Source organism: Sinocyclocheilus grahami, unplaced genomic scaffold (assembly GCF_001515645.1).
Source record: "Sinocyclocheilus grahami isolate Dianchi unplaced genomic scaffold, SAMN03320097.WGS_v1.1 scaffold1010.1, whole genome shotgun sequence".
Lineage (NCBI taxonomy): Eukaryota > Metazoa > Chordata > Actinopteri > Cypriniformes > Cyprinidae > Sinocyclocheilus > Sinocyclocheilus grahami.
This window is the reverse complement of record NW_015506189.1, coordinates 134345-154349: the sequence shown is the minus strand read 5'-3', so window position 1 is coordinate 154349 and position 20005 is coordinate 134345. Positions and strand designations below refer to the sequence as shown.

Below are 20005 nucleotides of genomic sequence, written 5' to 3'. Positions count from 1 at the left end.
AGGAATGTTTATTAAAAAAAGTAAATGGTCAATTCTGACTATGACTTTAAACTTTTACAGTAACAGACAGCAAGATGTGAAAGACATGGGAAAGAGGTCATGGGAAAAAGGGAAAGCATCAACTTTGCTATGAAAAAAACACTTCCTTTCTAGAACAGCCAAGTCTCTTTGATCATGCCTGCACCTGAAGATGACTGTGAGTGTGAGAACATCATGAGACACAATTGTGTATCACAAGAGAGCTCTCTAGAGACATGTCATTTTCCAATTAGAGCTATTTCTGGAGGCCGACTGTAAGACAAGGATGCACAAACACAACAAATCATTTAGATAGTGTGTTTTCATACCTGAAACTGGAGTTGGTTTCAGTGGTGCCCTCCTCATTCACAGGTCCTCAGGCCCTGAGCGCTCTGAAAAACACATTTGCTTGGGTTACCGAAATGTGATTTGTCACAGTGTCGCAACACGATCTATGAAGTGAAAGAGGTTTAAAATAAATATCAGCAGCAGAACCTTCCAGGACAAGAAGTGAATCTAATCCAGATCATCTGGTAAGAAAATCCTGACATGCATGTAAATAATACAGTAAAATGTATTTATACCCTAGGGGGTTATAGAGGAAAAAAATAAATACAACATGCAAGGAATACCTGACAACAGACTGCTGAAATATTAATGCAAAATGCAAATTAGTAGAGTGGCTGTTACAAATATTCAATGTACTAGTACTGGATGAGATCTCCAAAAAAATTATATTTTAAGACTTTTATCAATAGCTAATACTATGTAACTGCTCTCAAATGAATTTAAAACCTTTTTTTTTTTAAATTATCTTTAGTCAGGTGAACCATATTTCAACCAAACAGACCATCCAGCCAATTAGATTGAAAACATTAACTGCAAAAAGTAAAATAGAGCAAAAATCTAGTTTAAAAAGTTTTCCATAATGTTTACACTCAAAAACAATGAAGAATGACATTTCATTTGTAACACTAATTAACTGATATAACTATTTATATGCACCAATACATAGTACAAATTTACTTTGCAAAATATATTATTGACTCGGACATCAAAATTGGACAAGGACTTCACACTAGAAATGTTTTTAAAGATAATTTACCATTTAATTTGTGTTAATCACAGTTTTACATTGATTCATTGAAACACAATGAACAGAAATGAATCTCTAATGACATAATTTGGTACTGAGGTTTATATCAGAAACACTATTTAAAACATTTGCATGCTCATAATCCTGAAACATAATGAAGATTCCAACTCAAGAGTGAAAAATAACACATCGGGACGGTATAATGAAAAAAACATCCCATTAGCATCTGGTTTATGAATTCACAAACTTCAAACTCCAAGTGAACTCCTGTTTTTTGTCTACCATGAGACACACATCACATGTTACATTAATATTAATATCAGTCACCACATTCACACACGGCCTTCTCGGAAATCACCTCATTCAGTCACAACTCAAAGCAATTGTTCTTCCTTTGCCTAATTAACACAGAGGCTGCTCATTACCACCGCATCCGACAGACCTCCTCCCTCACAGTTACCACAGCAGAATAATGAACTCCTGCACTGCAGACACACACTGTGACATTATAGTCATTACAGTCAATGACTGTATGGAGTGTCAGGGCACTGAAAAAGGGACATTTTGGTTATATATTACAGAAGGTAAAGCTGACTGTAGTTTGAATGATATCTGGTACGTGTTCGGGGTAATAAGCAGCAAGATAAGATTAGATAAAGGACACTGCACCATAGTACAGAATAAAAAATAGTTTTAAATGTTATCAAATGTTACAATGAATGAAAGCACAATGGGATTCAAGCAATGTGTACTTTACCTTGCTTAACAGGGTGTGTAAAAGAAAAATGGTCAAACAACACTGGGCTCTCTATATGCCTAACACTGAGGAAACCGCTCACTAAAGTAAACATGAATTCACAACTGACCCGATTCAGTTTCTTAAAGACCAATGACTAACTAACGACTATTTCTACTGTGGAAAACAAAGTAATTTTGGAGGATCTTGAATGAGTTCACTTGAGGAGAAGGTTATCAGTAAATAATAACTTGGTTCTTTCGCACACATTGTTTTTCATTTTATTTTATGTATGTATTTTATTGCTGTCAAATGATTAATCGCGATTAATCGCATCCAAAATAACCGTTTTTGTTGACATAATATCAGTAGTGTGCACCGTGTATATTTATTAATATTTATATACAGTATAAATACACCTACATGTATATATTTAAGAAAAATATGTTGTTTATATATTAAATATATTTATATATAATATAAAAATGTAAATGTATATACACATATAAATATTTTCAATATATATACTGTATGTGTGTGTATTTATATATACACATAATAAATAAACACAGTACACATACATTTATTATGTCAACAAAAACATTTATTTTGTATGCGATTAATCGCGATTAATCGTTTGACAGCACTAATGTATTTCTGGTAAAGTACACTATTTCATTTCATTTTCCATTCAATGTGTTACTGGCTGTTGTCTTTGTAATTATTTGTGAAATTTACCAGCAATTTCCGAATGAAAGTAAATTCTGTGCACAATATATTTCAGTGTATGCAAGACCAAAACTGCTAAAAATAAAGTAATATATAAATACAGGAAAGTTAACACTATTATAATGAGGGGTGGTCCATTTACCCCTGGCGTGACTAATTAATCTTGTAATGTGCAGTTCAACTGAATATGATTTGTTCACTATCATTTTTGCAGTTTTGGCCTTCCATATTTGCAGCTTGCTTCATTGTATGTTTATTATAAAGAGCAACATTTACTGTACAAGAAAGCATATCTACAGATCCTGTCTTGTATCTTCACAATCTCAAGGTTTAAACAGTCACATCTGTTCCTAAAATTAACAATTTATGGCTTTGTAACATACATTTCTGCTTTTGGCACTTTCACTCAGTATGTGAACTCATGGCCTTGGCACGGTGCCATGCCCTAATCACAAAGCACTGTTGCATTGGCAACACATTCTAAATGTAATTACATTTTCATCAAGGAGACTGTAAATTACCCAGTTAAAAATGTTTTTAACTGTCAGAATTTTTTTCTGGTGAAAACATTTGCTCTCCCTGACCTGAAAGCAATGCAGTATTAAAGTGCTGCTATAGAGGTCTTTTTTCTGCAATAAATATCAGCAGCAAAACCTGCTGTGGATGAGAAAGCTTTGTCACAAGATATGGCAGAGAATAACAAACTAGAGGCCCGTGGCAGTTAGCCATCCATGACAGTCAGCTGCTGCACTGATACTGAGACCCATTCACCTCCACTTCCCTCAAACACTACGCTTCATCTTCTCCTACTAAGAGACTGAAGAAAGCCACAACCACTGAACAAAAACAGCTCTTGTGTGTCATCATGGCTCTGACCATTACTTTGTTTATTAATAAATGATCCTGGTCTTATTGTGTAAGTTCACTGTATTCTACAGAAAATGTTTGTTTTCATAACCTCTCATTAAAAATGTAATAACTTTCCCAGCCTCAGAAACATTTTCTGCTGACGTAACCTAGACTGTGGAGGCAGGGAGGTAAAATATTTACCAATAACATCACAACTAGGGATGTCAATTTTCGATCACTTCCATGATCGATCGTCGTTTAAATTAACGATCAATTAATCGTTAACCTTAATATGCTGCAAAATGCGTATGCGGCCTGGCGTGACAGGATGTGCAAAAGTTACTAAATAAAAAACCCCCACTAGCATTTTATTTAGTCTGAATAATATGCTAGTAGCAGGATCGTAAAATGAATAGATGTGATTATGATCATTTGATAAAATGAAGAGAGTACGTTTGAGATCATTTTACTTTGTTGACTGTTTCCTATCCCGTCACGGAGAACGCTGAACGCGCCTCTTTAAATGGTTTCGTGGTGCTCGTTATTGTATTTTAAAACACAATTGCAATGTTTTCAACTGACATTATGGTATTTAAAATAAAACGATCCCAAACGTAACTGTGGCGCGTGTGGCTGTGCTGCAGTCAGTGAACCGCTTCCATCGGCGCTGCTGCAGCAGAACACACTGTTGCTCACATCAAACATTATCATGTGAGTATTATGACCAGTACTTAATTTGATCCTGCTGGATCCTGTTCCGGAAAATGACAGATTTTAAATTTTTGTGTTGCGGTAGTCCTATTTGTTTTTAAAATCCGGCATTTACAGTGCCTTAGATCGTGACAGTGCATGCGTGCGTGCAGACGAGACGGAGCGAGCGCGGGTTTGGCTAGATGCATTTGGAGCTTATTGCTCACGTCTCATTCGGCACAAATCCAAATGTTTCCATATTCGCAATGTATTTGAATATTAAACTATTATTTAGGCCATGAATTAAGAATTCGTTCGATGTATTAATTTGTTCCCTCATTTTAGTTAAATCATGGGTTATTTAAGGAACAAAATTAATGAAACATGGACAGTGGCCATAAATTAATAAGTCGTAGGAACGAATTAACAAGTTGATGGAATGAATCCTTCCCCCGCAGTGTCCCGCAGCCCTGCAACCTTCACCTAATTGTTTCAAATATGAAACAACTATCTGGGGAAATGACTGTTACTACATTTCTATTGCATTCCATGTGGAAGAACTTTGTGTTGTTTCTATTTTAATGTACTTTTAAAGTTTAAATCACATTAAAAGCTTCATTTGTAATTATGAGTGAATGATGATGCATTTATATACCGTCACCGTCACTCACAGCCGCTCGCACGTGTTTTGCGCATGAGCCGCACGCAGCCCAAAATTAAACTGCTTAATCGACCATCGATAGCTTTAATCGATTGCATCTCTTATCGACAATTAATCGATCATCGATTAATCATTGACATCCCTAGTCACAACATAACATGTTTCATCCCTTCACAAATAGTATTAAACAGGAAAATTGTGTGCTGTTCTACTCTGGCCAGATGAAACCAGCAGTTTAATTCTAGGCTGCTGCAACAAAGTCAGATTGTGCAGAGGACTCATCTGGCTCCCGTGGTCTTGTCCCGATGGCCGTTTAGGTGACAAGGTCTTCGGAGGGGATCTGTCTCTGTGCTTCATCTAGCTAGTCAACTAATAGTACTACTACAATTATATGTGCTGAAAGCAGAATCAAATTAACCAAAATATTGAAGTCAATATCAGTGCTATGTTATTAACTAAATCTAAAAGTATTCAACAGTTTTTGTTAATTGAAATAATGAAAAGGAAATTATTAAAACTGAAATAAAAATAAAGCTAAATAGAAATACTTCAAAACTAACAAAATCACAACAAACTTATTAACACTTAAAATTATAATGAAAATTTAAAAAAGCAAATTTAAAGTAGTAATAAATTACTATAATAGTAAATAACACTGTGGTCAGTAAGAAATCAAAATTGGCCCAATTACTAATGCGTGTTTCTTGTGTTATGATTCCTTAGTACACATTATTCCATATTGAACATCTAATTCAATTTAGAGATAGTAGCTAAAACACTAATCTATACATGAATTTTATCGAAAAATACACACTTGCATAATAATCCTAATAATTTTTTTTTTTTTTTTTGTCAAACTCGATTAAGCAACATGTTTTAAAGGAATAGTAAATCTAAAAAATTCAAGTTGTGCCACCTATTATTCATTCTATTTTTTTTTTCCAAGAAATAAAAGGAAATTTGTACCAATCTACTGTAAATTTAAACTTTATTATCCCATATGACATTTCCATGTTACATTTCATCCACATTTGGACTTTTAAGTTAGTGTCATCTATTTTGAACAAAAAAAAGCAAAAAAAGGCTTTATGCAGTTATTGTTGCCTACAGTATTGATTTAGTATCAATACTGAGAAACCAGAGCTCCAGAATAACAGGTCATCCCAATCACAGCAGTCTGTCATTTGGAAAAAAAAAAACTGATCACCACAGCCTTTACATATTTAACGTGCGAAAGCTGATTCAAAATCTGGCACCTTCAGCCCACTTTCCAGATGACTGGTGCAAACGATGCTGGTGTTCAGTGTTCAGAACGACCCATCTCCTAATGTCTGCACAGTCTTATTCACAGCATGGAGCATTTTTCTTGGAAAGTATTGTGCAGACAACAGATGTTGTTCTTTGGACTGGGCTTCTTGGCTTGGTGCCTCCTGTTGCGTGAGAAGCAAAGATAATGAATCAATCAGGTCTAGGCTAGCAGAATATTCTACGATGATCTCCTCTACCTGTTCTTTCAACGCACCAGTCTAATTAAATCTCTAACGAATGACTATAAACACTTGAGGCAACTGTATTGGGTAGTGGTGGGAATAGTTCAGCATCTAACACTTCTGGAATCGGATTCCAAAGCTGATCCTTGATGCATATCAATGCTTCAATGTTTAAAATGGCTTGTCGTTTAATTCTGTGTGAAGATTCATAGAAGCCACACAAATATGTCTGCTTTGATGTGCCAACAGAAAAAAAACAGTATGAAAACATAGTATCAGAGGAGGCAATGCCACTTTAGTTCATGAGACGCTGTGTCTTGTTTTCTTGGCCGTGCACAAATGTTCAGTTGTATCCAACGACTGAGTGAGTCACAGCACAATGAATCCTTTTTCTCCCCCAACCCCGGTATGGGCCCAATCTTGTTACAGGCGACAGTCCCAAATGTGCCATAAAAATCTAGGAGGACTTATAAAATCTATCAAACCAGTGGTTTCAAACTAGCAGCCTGCGATTCATACGGCCTCTCGAGAGTTAAGAGTTTATCCTTAAATATAGTACATGAAAACATGTTGACTTTATGCATTCTGGTAAGCAGAATCAAATTCAAACGATACCCAACCCTATGAAAGAGCACCAAACAGGAAAGAACTCCAGCTGAACAGTTAATGAATGGAAGTACAAGAGTGTCACTAACGATATGGGGAGACATAAACTGGGTAAATGATACTGTTCATAGTTTGTATCATATTCAGTAGTTAGTATTTCATGTCATCTTCTGTTGCTATAAATATGGTGGTTTATTTGTGCTCTCTTTTTTCTGAAACTAAGCTGCAATTGAACACTGTGACTTTGAGCTATTAATACACCATTCAGTTCAAATATTCCCCTCATCAGCAATGCTATTGCTTTTTATCTATTTAAGAGCATCTATGAACCTGTAAACTGTGCTTATTGTAGAATATTTTGTGATAAAAACATATTTTCTAAACTAAATATGACAGTCAAAAGAATAAATACAGGTATCAAAGCACATTTTAATTAGCCATGCACAAGAAAATGTCTTCAACTTTGTTTTCTAGCAAATAATGAAAATAAACATTTACGTACAATTTAGGTGTTCCACCATGGTGCATAAAACTAAAGTTTATATATTAAAAATAACAGTAAAATATTGATTATTATGGTAATGTCGTCTAATAGTCCTGGAATTAGTGTGCACTGCAAAAAATGCTTTTCTAGCTTAGATCTTTTGTCTTGTTTCCAGCCAAAATATCAAAAAATTCTTAAATCAAGAAGGATTTTCTAGACAAGTAAAAATTATTGTCATGTTTTCAGAAAAAACAAGTCGAATTCAAGTGAGTTTTTGCTTGAAACAAGCAAAATAATCTCCCAATGGGGTAAGAAAAATAATCTTGTTTTCTGTCTAGAAAATCCTTCTTGATTTAAGAATTTTTTGATATTTTGGCTGGAAACAAGACAAAAGATCTAAGCTAGAAAAGCATTTTTTGCAGTGTGTGTTAATAGTAGGGCTGGGCGATTTTCCCGATTTAATCGATTCATTCGAATTTATTGTTTTGCCACGATTTTATTTTTTAGAAATCGAGGAATCGCGATTTTGAATAGAAATATTACCAAATGTCAGAATTAGACACTTTGACAATATGCCGGTGATAACAGTAAAGCGAAACGAATGATCCAACCACATGTCGGCGAACGTGATTAACCGCTCATGTGTGACGCGCTCTGTGAAGGACCATTAATATAGCACTAAGCCCCATTCACGCAGAATGCGCTTTTGTGTTGACAAAGATGCGACGCGGGCAGTGGAATAGGTAAAACATGCAAGAAGATGGGAGTGAACTTCTTTTAACTTGAGCGCAGTGTTTTTAGAATGGCGTTTCATGCATGAGACGCTGCAAGAGATGCGAACTCAACAGTCAAACACATCCATGTTTACACAGAATAAACAATGGAAAAGCAGCGCAATCAAATAAAAAAACCTGTAAAGAACTACTCCCTGTATGTCTGATATTTCAAGTTTGCATCATGGTGACAGGCTGAAAGCTGCTGTTGATTTACAATTAATGATATTCTACTGGTGTTATACCTTCAGTCATTTTGAATTTGAATTACCGTGACTTTTGAAATTTTTTAAAAGCATTTTCCTGCGAATCAGACAATTTAAGATTTGATCAGATTGGTGCTGAACAACCCTAAGAGCCGAATTCCACAAACAGGCCCAAGACAACAGGATGTTCGTAAATCAGATCCTGGCGCCACGAGTCTGAAGTGAGCCTAACAAACTAGCAGCTTCAAGCAGCTTTCAACATTTAACAAAAGAATACTTATTGACAATACCAACTCAGAAAAGAGATTGTCAAATTTGGGGCAAATAACCAAGATTAATGGTCAAAGAGATGCACAGCCTGACTATCACATATGTAAATCCATGATTGAAATCATGAACTACATATTTCCTCGGACTGGTTTCCCCCAACCAGGACAAGAACCAGACTGAAATTCCTTATGAGACCTTTTAACCTCGTTGGTCTTTACAGAACGCATTCTTACTTCACAGAATGGCATAGAAACTGCCTTCCCATGTATATATGCACCTAAAAGGACTTATGAGCAACTAATCATTTCTATGCATAACTCTATATCATGTATGTAACCTACACATTTGACTATCATGTCCTAATCATGCTGGGTATGTATGAGTTTGAAAATTCATGCTTTAAACGTTTCTATCAACCAATAATTTCTAAAATATATTATATTCTGGTTATAGAAATCATGTCCAAATTATACCCTGCACGAGCAGGAAAATTCAGACCATGTGACTGATAAGATAACGTGTGATTTATGTATTGGGAGGAGAAACATACAACACCCCGAGCAAAGACAATATCTAAATGGTCAAGACACCATCAGCCCGGGTTAAATACTCAGGACACCATCAATCATGCTTTTAGTCATCACTTTTGCTTTGTGCTTTTAGCCATGCTTTTTGCCATCACTTTTTGCGTTCTTTGAGCAACGTTTCAGCATGCATCGGCCTGCATGCCCGCTGCTACTAGCCACTAGCCACGATGAGAAGAAAACCCATCTAGTCTCATTACTTCTATTCTTCTACTTTAATTTCTTTTCTTTTCCGTTGAGAGATTTGTGTTCTGAGTTAAGTTTTGTCTCCAAGTTCACCTTGAGTCTGTGACCGCCTCAAAACTTCAACCAGCCCACAACTCCTTATCTTCAGCCAACGCCCAACCACTGGCTTCCCAAGACGTCACTTCAACGACTACTGAACTTCCAGCCAATCAGCAACCTTGAGAAACCCCCTTTTCTGCAAGGACGACAACAAAGAACACAAGCAACACAAGTATCTCCAGATCCTAGCTGAACTGGTGCATTTAATATAAATTTTAACCTCATTGAGGAACTCAATTCGAGGGTTAATTAAGTGATTGATGGTTGTTCAGGTCTATGCAATTGCACATATTGCTGTAAACTTGGGATTTCACATTTTAATTCTCTTAAACTCATTCTTTCCTCACTTTCTCTCTTCCTGCAACTTGTGTGAATGTGTGAGTGCGTGTGTTCATGTGTTAGATTAGTTAATATTCTTTATCCAATAAAGCCTTATTCATATTGAATAGAGAAGTATCTTGTGTTTTGTGCTTACAAGTTAATGTCTTAAACTGCCGATCTTGTTACTGTGCTAATAAATAGTGTTTTCACTATACTTTGGATATTAATATCCATTGCAGAATTGATGTTATACGGCTCGTTCAATGAATCGCTGGCCGACTCAGTGATCATCCGTAAAACAGTGATTCTGTCCAAATTCCAAATAAATGATTCCCTTTGAGCTAAACTGACCAGTTTCCCTTACAATACTGTGTCTATTTATTATGTATAAATACACACACATGCATGTATATATTTAAGAAAAATATGTTATGTTTAAGTATTAAATATATGTATATATAATATAAAAATATAAATATATAAATACATGTAAATATTTTCAAAATATATACGGTATGTGTGTGTATTTATATAAACATAATAAATAAACATGGTACACATACATATATTATGTAAACAAAAACTTTTATTTTGGATGCAATTAATCGCGATTAATAATTTGACAGCACTAGTTTATAGGTAATTCATATCCTTTAATTCTTAAAAGTAGAATTTTAAAGTCATTCGACTGAATGACGCACAACTCGACGTAACACATCCACGTGTTTGGGAGCCATGAACCTGCTAGACAATCTACATGAACATATTAGAGGCACAGATGAAGTGATCCACGTGTAACCTCGATGAAGTCCGTATACTGACCCTGAGAAAGATGGAGGAGTGATTCGGGAACTAAAGCATTGAGTGAGAGACAAAACATTTAAAAAGAAAAAGAAAAAACATCCACAGAGGCTTGAAGATAAGTACTTCATTATTAACAAGCACCTGAGCTGGGCAGCGTTCAGTTCTACTGGCCCATGCTCACTTTTGTTCAGGCCTGGAGTGAATAATTTAACACACAGCAAAGGTTCATATATCCGTGTTTCTACAAAAAAAGAAAAGAAAAAAAAAAGAAAAAGAAAAAGTAATTTATTTTCCAGGAATATAATAACTCCGCTCATTATAGCAGGTCTCTATAGCACTTGTCGAGTCAGACTAGCTCAAGTTTCATTCTCCCTCACACTCTTCATGGAGAATAATACAAAATTATTAGTACTGTCAAACAATTAATCGCATCCAAAATAAAAAATGTTGTTTACTTAATATATGCATGTGTACTGTGTTTATTTATTATGTATATATAAAGACATACACATGCAGAATATATTTAGAAAATATTTACATGTATATACATTTATATATTTATGTTCTTATATTTTATGTAATATATAAATATATTTAATACATACTTTTTTTTTATATATACATGAATGAGTTTGTATTTATATATACATAATAAATATACACAGTACACACATTTATTATGTGAACAAAAACTTTTAATTTGGAATGCGATTAATCGTTTGACAGCACTAAAAATTATAAATAGAAAATACAGAAAAGTCAGCCTTTTGACAAAGATCAGGTTTAATATCTGACCATATGTCAACTAAGGATCATAAATAAAAAAGAAAAATAAGTAAAAAACAAGTTAAATTTCACAGCTTACATATAAGTTGTATTATTATGTTTTGAAAAAGTAAATATATAAATTTTCTGCAGTATTGGTAGTAAGAGACTCAAATTTGATACCTGCGCTTTCTGACTAAATGATGGCTGACTTCTAAAGATTTGTGTGCTTTGCACACTTTGTGAATATGGCTTTCTGAATGAATCTTTCTGCGATGTATTATCAGTTATGTCTAAAGTGACTGTAAACATTTAATTGTTTTAATGGTCACACATTATTTTAAGGTGCAATTCTTACTATTTACAAACCATTAACTACGACTTTTGCATCAATAAACTCCTAATTTGATGCTTATCAATAGTTAGTAAGGTAGTTGTTAAGTTTAGGTATTGGGTAGGATTAAGGATGTAGAATATGGTCATGCAGAATATGTGCTTTATAAGTACTAATAAACAGCCAATATGTTAATAATAGGCATGCTAATAAGCAACTATTTAATAGTGAGAATTGATCCCTATACTAAAGTGTTACTGTTTTAATTTGATTTTTTAGCTTTCATTTTCATTTGTTCAATAACAAAATTAGCTTTTTGCAATCAAAATTTAATTGGCATTGGTATTAACTACTGAAAATTTGGAATAATGACAACCCTCGTTTTCAATAGAGTCCAACCACTAAAAACTGTTCAAGGCAAATTAGTAAAAAACACCATTATTCCTGTCAGAAATGGCCAATGGCCAATTCATTTAGCAAAAGATCCAATTGTAAAACACTACAAACTGGATTATATAAATGAATCCCAGCTCTTAAGAACAGACAAGAACAAAAAGCTGACCACTTATCAGTAAGAGCTGGAGATAAAGTACAAATTATTTTTTTTCCAGGAAACGATTTGACTTCATTTACACATATTCGGTGAGCATCGCAAGAGACACAGAAAGTTACAGAACAGCATCAAAATACCACATGGCATCGCCCCTCACCTCAAGTGTGCATGCTGCATTCTCCAGAGTCATCGCCCCAAGTGGGTCCCTTCGGTCGCCAAGGAAACTCAATCTAGCTCACGTCTCGCTCCTCTTCCTCCCGCTCCTCCTCCCCCGTTCAGCATGTGAACCTCAGGGCTATCAATGACCTGAAACAAAAGCAGGTGGATGGAAAAACACGACCGTCATTGGTGCCAGAGCAGCTCACTGCCAATCATCCAGGCCCAGGATTAAGTGTCAGCGAAGACGCGGCGGGGCCCGTGAGACAGCCGGAGCGTGTCTCAAATGAACGTCTGCCTGACTGCCTTGCATTCACACTCACTGATTCGCTCACTATAACGCCGACCCCTCGCGCTCCCCGCAGCCCGGGGCAGAGACGCAGGCATAAAGCAGTTAGATGCTAATTAAGGTGTGTTCCATCAGGAGAAAGTGGCTTGATTAATGGATGTGAGGGACAGCTCTGCGGAAAGCTGGATATTCCCCTGAAACTGCACACCAAACAAACTGCCTGGCACATGATGAGACTCAGTGATGCTTGGGGGGGAAAACAGCAAGAACAAGCAGAGAGCGAGAGCGAGAGCGAGAACGTACGTGATGGCGACTCAAGACCAATTTGAAAGTGTTTCTTTGCCAGCCAGTTCTTGTCTAAGCAGATCTGTCCTAAAGATTAACCTGCAGAGTTTGAGACAGGGCGAGTTCCCTATCAAGATTGAATTTTAAAAAAAGAAAAGAGAGAGAAGTAAATAAATAAATCTCATTACTTTCTCACACTCATGCCTTTCCAAACTCATATGCTATTTATTTTCCCAAAGAGCACAAAAAAAGATATAAAAAAGGACAAAATCTTCCATTTCCACAAGTCTTATTTATGGTAAAGGGAAGCTCAAAAGCGCGCGCTTGATGCACCAATGAGGTTTGTTTTGACACATGAAGCAAATATGGCTGAGCTTTCTGTTTACTATCTAATGTGCCTAATGTATGTGTATTTATCAAAGATTATGTGTGAATGAAAGCCTAAATTAAATACATTCATCACATTAAATGAACAGTTCACCCAAAATTGAAAATTATACCGTAATTTACTCACCCTCAAACCATCCTAGGCATATATGCCTTTCTTCTTTCAGACAAACACAATGGGAGTTAATAATATCCTGGCTCTTCCCAGTTATGTAATGACAGTGAATGGTGAAAGTTTTTGAGGCTCCAAAAAGCACATCCATCCATCATAAAAGTAATCCATAGGACTCCAGGGGTTAACAAATGCCTTCTGAAGCGAAGTGATGGGTTTTTATGAGAAAAATATCCTTACTTAAAACTTTATAAACTATTAAGCCTTTTATGATGAATGGATGGACTTTTTGGAACTTCAAAAACTCAAACATTGTTCATGCCATTACAAAGCTGGGAAGAGCCAGGATATTATTTAATATAACTGATTATGTTCGTCTGAAAGAAGAAAGGCATATACACCTAGGATGGCTTGAGAGTGAGTAAATTATGGGATAATTTTCCATTTTGGGTGAACTATCCTTTTAAGCAATTGTGTGATTTCAGAAGACTTTAAGTGCCCAATTCATATGAATTACTTATATGAACTGGAATGGACTTTCAATGGAGGGACAGGAATCCCTCATGTGGGTGAGTAAATTACAAAATTTTAATTTTTGGGTGAACTATACTTTTAAATCTTCTCTCTGCCAAGAAGCTGGACCGGAACACAAGAATTGGTGAATGAGCTGGAATCGAACTCTTGTCTCCTGCATGAGCACCAAAGCTTTACACACTGCTACAGCTCAGACTTGACATTAACAAGTTTTAAAAGGTTAAATCTTTTAAATATGCATGAAATTACGGTAACAAACAGTGAATGTAATCTAATCCACTTACTCTACTTAGACCTGAGAATCCGGCTGACCACATCGTACAAAATACTGCAAGTGCAATAAAAGTCCAAGTAAATCAATTACATGGCTGTTTTAGCAAAGCAAGACTGCTGTTCTGTATTCTCGGATTGTTCCATCAGAAAACAAGATAAGGAGAAACACTAAGCAGACGTCGCAAGTGAAAGTCTCAAAGACAACAGCCGGTTTCCCAGGCCCATCAGCGTGATTGATGTCAATGAAGATACGCAATGCTTGTAGAGGTGCAACGCTTTAATCAAGAATGTACTAAACAAATATGACCTAGCACTGGCTAAAGAAATCTCAAGTTACTCAAGAGCTGTAAAAGCAGCTCAAAGCTCCTTTCAAAACTTTTCCCATTCGTCACATAAAGACCAGACGCCCATGCTGGGCAGGCTTGCACTTTGGCTAATGGTGTCTGGCTTTTGACTAGCATGAAAGCACTGGAATCAGATTAAGGTGTAAAACTTGCCATAATGTATTGAGGACCACTGCACAGCAGGATGTAACACCATGGGAACTTCTCTAGCATTATTAGGCAATCATACTGACAAACCAATGGAAATGTATTTTCTAGGGCTGTCAATTTAATGTGCTAATTTACTGTGATTACTCAGAGAAAGTAATTTATTCAATTAACCATGTCCCCAATGCATTGAATACATAAATTCCATAATAAAAACTTGTAATAAAATAATAACAAAAAATTCTAACTATTGGACCAATTCAAGCTAGTAATTAGAGCCCGACCGATAGGAGTTTTTTGGGGCCGATACCGATATTAGGGAGTTAAAAAGATATCGATATGTCGGCCGATATTCTTTGTGTATATTATAGTACAATACCAGTCAAAAGTTTGGACACTTTCCCATTCGTGTGTCCAAACATTTGACTGGTACTATATAGAGAATACAGTGTATATATATATATATATATATATAAACACATTTTTTGCAATGATCTCAATATGAACTCAAATATGGTGATCAAACACTTATAATGGCGTGACAGATATGTAATGGAGGCAGGGCATTTAACAATTTAACAATAAACTTAATTATCCGAAATGAGTCTGACATCAGTGCACTGAACAGTAAAGTTGAAGTTTATTCAACTTTAATTCAATTCAACTTTATTCCGTTGAAGTTTTTCACTTCGGAACATTCATTCACAGATCTGCACTACTGTCTTCACACACAGACGAAACTTACTAGAGAAGTGTGAAATAATACACCTCTGTAAATAAATACAATATAAATAGGGATACACCGAAATGAAAATTCTTGGCCGAAGCCAAAACCGAACAAAATTAAACACTGGGCCGAAGGCCGAATACCGAACACGTTTTTTCTAGTTTTTTTTCCCCATGTATTTTGCACAAAAAAAAAATCGCCATTTAATAAATTAAAAAGCCAAAATGTGCCTTTTACTGTTTTGTCTTGCTTTTCAAAGCATTGTCACATGCCTTGTAAAAATTCATTAAAATGTGACTGAGCAACGGACGACTGTATCAGCGCAGATTTTCTTCGTGCTTTGGACTTTGAACCCTGGTTAACAAGCAGATCTGCTGCGAGTTCGTGCAGCTCTGTCAGAATACATGCAATGCGTGCGTGTATTAGAAAACATAACGTTCTGCAGTTTATTTACTAATTAAGGCCATTTCACGATTTCAATCATCATACAGTAACCAGCAACAATCACCCCTTCCTCTTCTCATTGAAGACATGCGATGCAGTCCTAAACAGTCTCTCACTGTCGGTGCTTGTAATGATTTTTGTGTCTTTTTCCGACAGTTTAAATGCTTCCACACTGCTGACGTGTGTGCTGCATAATAAAGAGTGCGCACCTCTCACTCTGCGCTGGTTGCTATTTGATCGTGTCATATCATTGTTCGGTACAATTTATTCTGTCTTTTCGCTTATTCGGTTCGGTTGCCGAACATTCGGTGCATCCCTAAATATAAATTCACGTCTCGCGCACTTTAATGCCCTTTGAATGTAATGTGTACGTTCACTTGGAACTGGAATCATGGCGGAATTTCATGTGAAGTCCACTTCGCAGGGCACTTACGGTCAAATAAGACAACGCTTGAATGCTGCTGCCTGAACAAGAGACCTCCTTACTGAAGTGAAAGTGTTGGCTGGTGTCACTATCTCGCGAACGTGCCGGCGGATCTCCACCAAATTCGGGGGATCCCTTCAGCTGAGGAGCCCTCTCAAACGCCACCATCCACGCGTCGGTAGCCCCCCGAGATCGCTTGATCGTTTGGCGCCGGACCGCGAATTTAACCACCCGTAACTCCCGAACCCCGGGGGCTATCGATGCAGGGGTGGTCTCAATTATTCCATAGACTTAAGCTTTAAAGCGTTTTATCCAGGTCGCCAGTAGCAAACAATGGAGCGCGCTCTGCTGAACAAACTAAGCAATTACACCATTTCAAGCATTTTATCTGCGTTATATGTTCTGTAAAAAAAAAATCATATCGGCGGCATATTTGCCGATACCGATGTATCGGAGACAGGCTTATATCGGCCGATAATATTAGCAAAACGATATATCGGTCAGGCTCTTGTACCAACTTTAAGTGAACGACAAAATTGATCAACTCCTGTAGGCCTGTAAAAGGCATTTGTAAATAAGCAATATCTGATGATAGGCATTTGTAAATAAAACAAACAATACATCAATTTATGAAGCAACTTTCTGTAATATATTCAATGTTTTCATCTGACAGAGCAATGTACTATCAAGGGTTTTAACAGAATGTTTAAGTCAAATGTAAATAAATGTGTAGTCATAATTAACTTTGTGTACTGCATCATCACTGTGTCTGTCACGCGACTCTGTTCCCCTTTCGGGCTCTGTCTTTACATTTATTTTGAAAGATGAAGCTGGCGATTATGGTAAGGGGCGTTACATTTCCGACGAGTGCTTGCGGTGTTTGGGCCAATCACAATGCACTGGGTCAACCGGCCAATCAGAGCAGACTGCGCTTGTCGGAAGGAGGGACTTTGTAGAAAACTAAGCATTTGAGAGAGGCGGGGCATAGAGGACCTACAATAATGTACAGTATTTGAAAAATAATGTGTTTTTTGAACATTAAAGCATGTCAACATATTCTGTTACACCAAATACACAAAATAATGATCTTTAAAAAAAAGATCCCTTTAATTAATTGCCATATCATTTTTAACCTAAACATTAATTAAATTAATCCATCAACAGCCCTAGTATTTTCTTAATCAAGAGTTCAAAATGTGGAAACGGTAATGTGTAAATTGTGCTTCAGGCAGCTGTGGATGAGACTAGCTTCAGGAAAGCCCTGCTAGAGATGTGTTAGATTACATGAACAATGAATGTCGAACCGACAGCAAGACATTTGGGCGACAGATGAAGGGAACATTTAATAACGCTGCATTGAGAGGTGGACTTATTGTGATTGTGTCACGCCTCTGCATCACAGTTACCACGTCATTTTGCATCAAGAAAGCCCATATGGAAATTGAATGGATCAGTTGAGATTCAAGGTTGTTTCTAACCCTTCACAATATGGACATGCAGCTTCATGCAAGAAGTGAAACGCCCAGAACATTTAAGGCACTGAGCAAATTCAGAACGCAATCATCATCCTGCATTATGGTGCCAAGGGTTCAAGCCTTCATCTTTCAACTTTTCTTTCTTGTCGACTGCCTTTAGCTAATGCAATATCCGAAGAGACTTTTTTACATCAGTAAGAAATAAGCAAGAAATCTCACTCGCTGAAATCCACAATCTCACCGTAATGAAGTGGAGCGGTTAGAGAACCTTGGACAAATCAAATTTGCAGTAATGATATGATCTAAAGGGCAGAGGGTGACATATTTGAAGTAATCAACTGTGAGACTTTTTTTAACTTGAACAAAATGGAAAGATCTGAACATCATACATCTGAACACATACAGTACATTTGTGTGTATGTGTCCGTTCAAGGGCAAGGAGACGCGAAGAGGAATCTGTTTGCGTGCTGAAATGTGTGAAAGTTTAAATTGGCAGGACTTAGAAACATGTGCAAATTATAAACTACTATGCATTCAAGAAAGGGATTTTATTTCACTATTCAAGATAGCCCATCGGGCAGGGCTGTTATGCATTTTGGTAGCCTCGGGAGCCAGGCTAGTGATTTTCCAAGCCCTGGTCCTCTATGTGTTCTCGAAGTTAACAAAAACAAAACACCTTTAATATGATTTACAAAAAATGTTTAATAAAATTCAATAACTTAAAATGTCATGGTGTAACCAAGTAAATATATATATATATATTTTTTTTTTTCCCCCAAATATCATACATTATCAAATTTTCACATTACAAATTTTTGAGGAATGAGGAATATGATGCCAATAACCTGGACAACTTTGGCAAATCCAGGGATTAGCTCTTCCTCAAAAGCGTTCATTGTATTAACCTGGCACCTTGTAAGCACAACTTTCAGGTTACTTCCAACAGAGCTAGCCAGTCAGTTTGGAACTAATGAATTTTGGAAAGCCCTTCCCAGTTTTTGTGTGTAATACGCATTATACAGTCAGCAAATGGACCACAGCAGATTTTTAAAAAGTCAGCTTGATGAACTAATCTAGAATCAACAGTGTTGCTGTTTTCTTTTTGTCTTCTGTGAGAATTGTCTACACAAAGACAGCTTCCCCCACAAAGGCCTAAATCCTGCTCTGTTGATCACCATGTAATCCCATCAGCCCTTCTGCTCTTCGGAAGCTGGCAAACACGGCGCTGGTCACGTGGACTCAGGGTCAGAGATGAACGGAGGGCACACACACACAGAGCAGAGGAAGGGATGGGCTGAGTCACAGAAGTAGCTGTCGTTTGTGTGACAGATTGAGTCGAGTCAGTGGCTGGGTCTGGAAGCTGTCAGCTCAATGTGTAGCAGACGTTTGATCCTAAGTTCGTTCTTGCCGGCCTGTTCACTGAGCATGTGGCAACGGGCAGCTGTCTCTGAACAGCATCTGCCAAACACGGAAGGACTGCCGTGAAATCAACTTAGTCATCATGACGTTTCCATGTAACCTCGACTCACCTTTTCTCACCTGAACACTAATGTAGCTTTCCAAAGGTTTCTTAACCCTATAAAGCCTACTCTGATTGTTAGGTTATACATTTTTAGCAAGCTAAAAGCCTTTTAATTGTAAAAATGTCCTGCTTCAGGCTTTGGTTCACGTGTCTTTTCACTGAGAAAAGTGGATTATTATATGTCTGCTTAAAGGTGTCATATGATGCGATTTCAAGTTTTCCTTTCTCTTTGGAGTGTTACAAGCTGATTGTGCATAGATAAGATCCCTGAAGTTGCAAAGACTAAAGTCTCAAACCCAAAGACATATTCTTTATCAAAGTTAAGACTCTGCCACGCCTACTTAAAACCAAGCTGTTGTAATGATTATTATCATTATTATTGTCTTAATTTTTATTTTATTTTACAGAACAACAGTAAAATTACAATACTAACATTTATGAATGTTGATGGAGTTCTGGCTTTTTCTCAACTTTTATTTTGGCTGACACACGCAGGAAGACCTCAATACTTATTTTTGTTGACAACAGATTTATAAATGAGTCTCATTACGAATACGTCGTACATATCGCATTGTCACATGCCTTGTAAAAATTCATTAAAATGTGACTGAGCAACGGACGACTGTATCAGC

At 36.6% G+C, this 20005-nt stretch overlaps 1 long non-coding RNA gene across 1 annotated transcript; it reads right to left on the bottom strand.

The window, feature by feature from the left end:
* Positions 1-346: 346 nt before the first annotated feature.
* LOC107565596 (uncharacterized) lies at positions 347-18830 on the bottom strand. Its single transcript, XR_001606392.1, has 4 exons — positions 18820-18830; positions 18757-18763; positions 12412-12560; positions 347-410 (listed from the first exon to the last, which is right to left on the bottom strand). It is a non-coding gene; the product is annotated as an uncharacterized lncRNA (long non-coding RNA).
* Positions 18831-20005: the final 1175 nt, after the last annotated feature.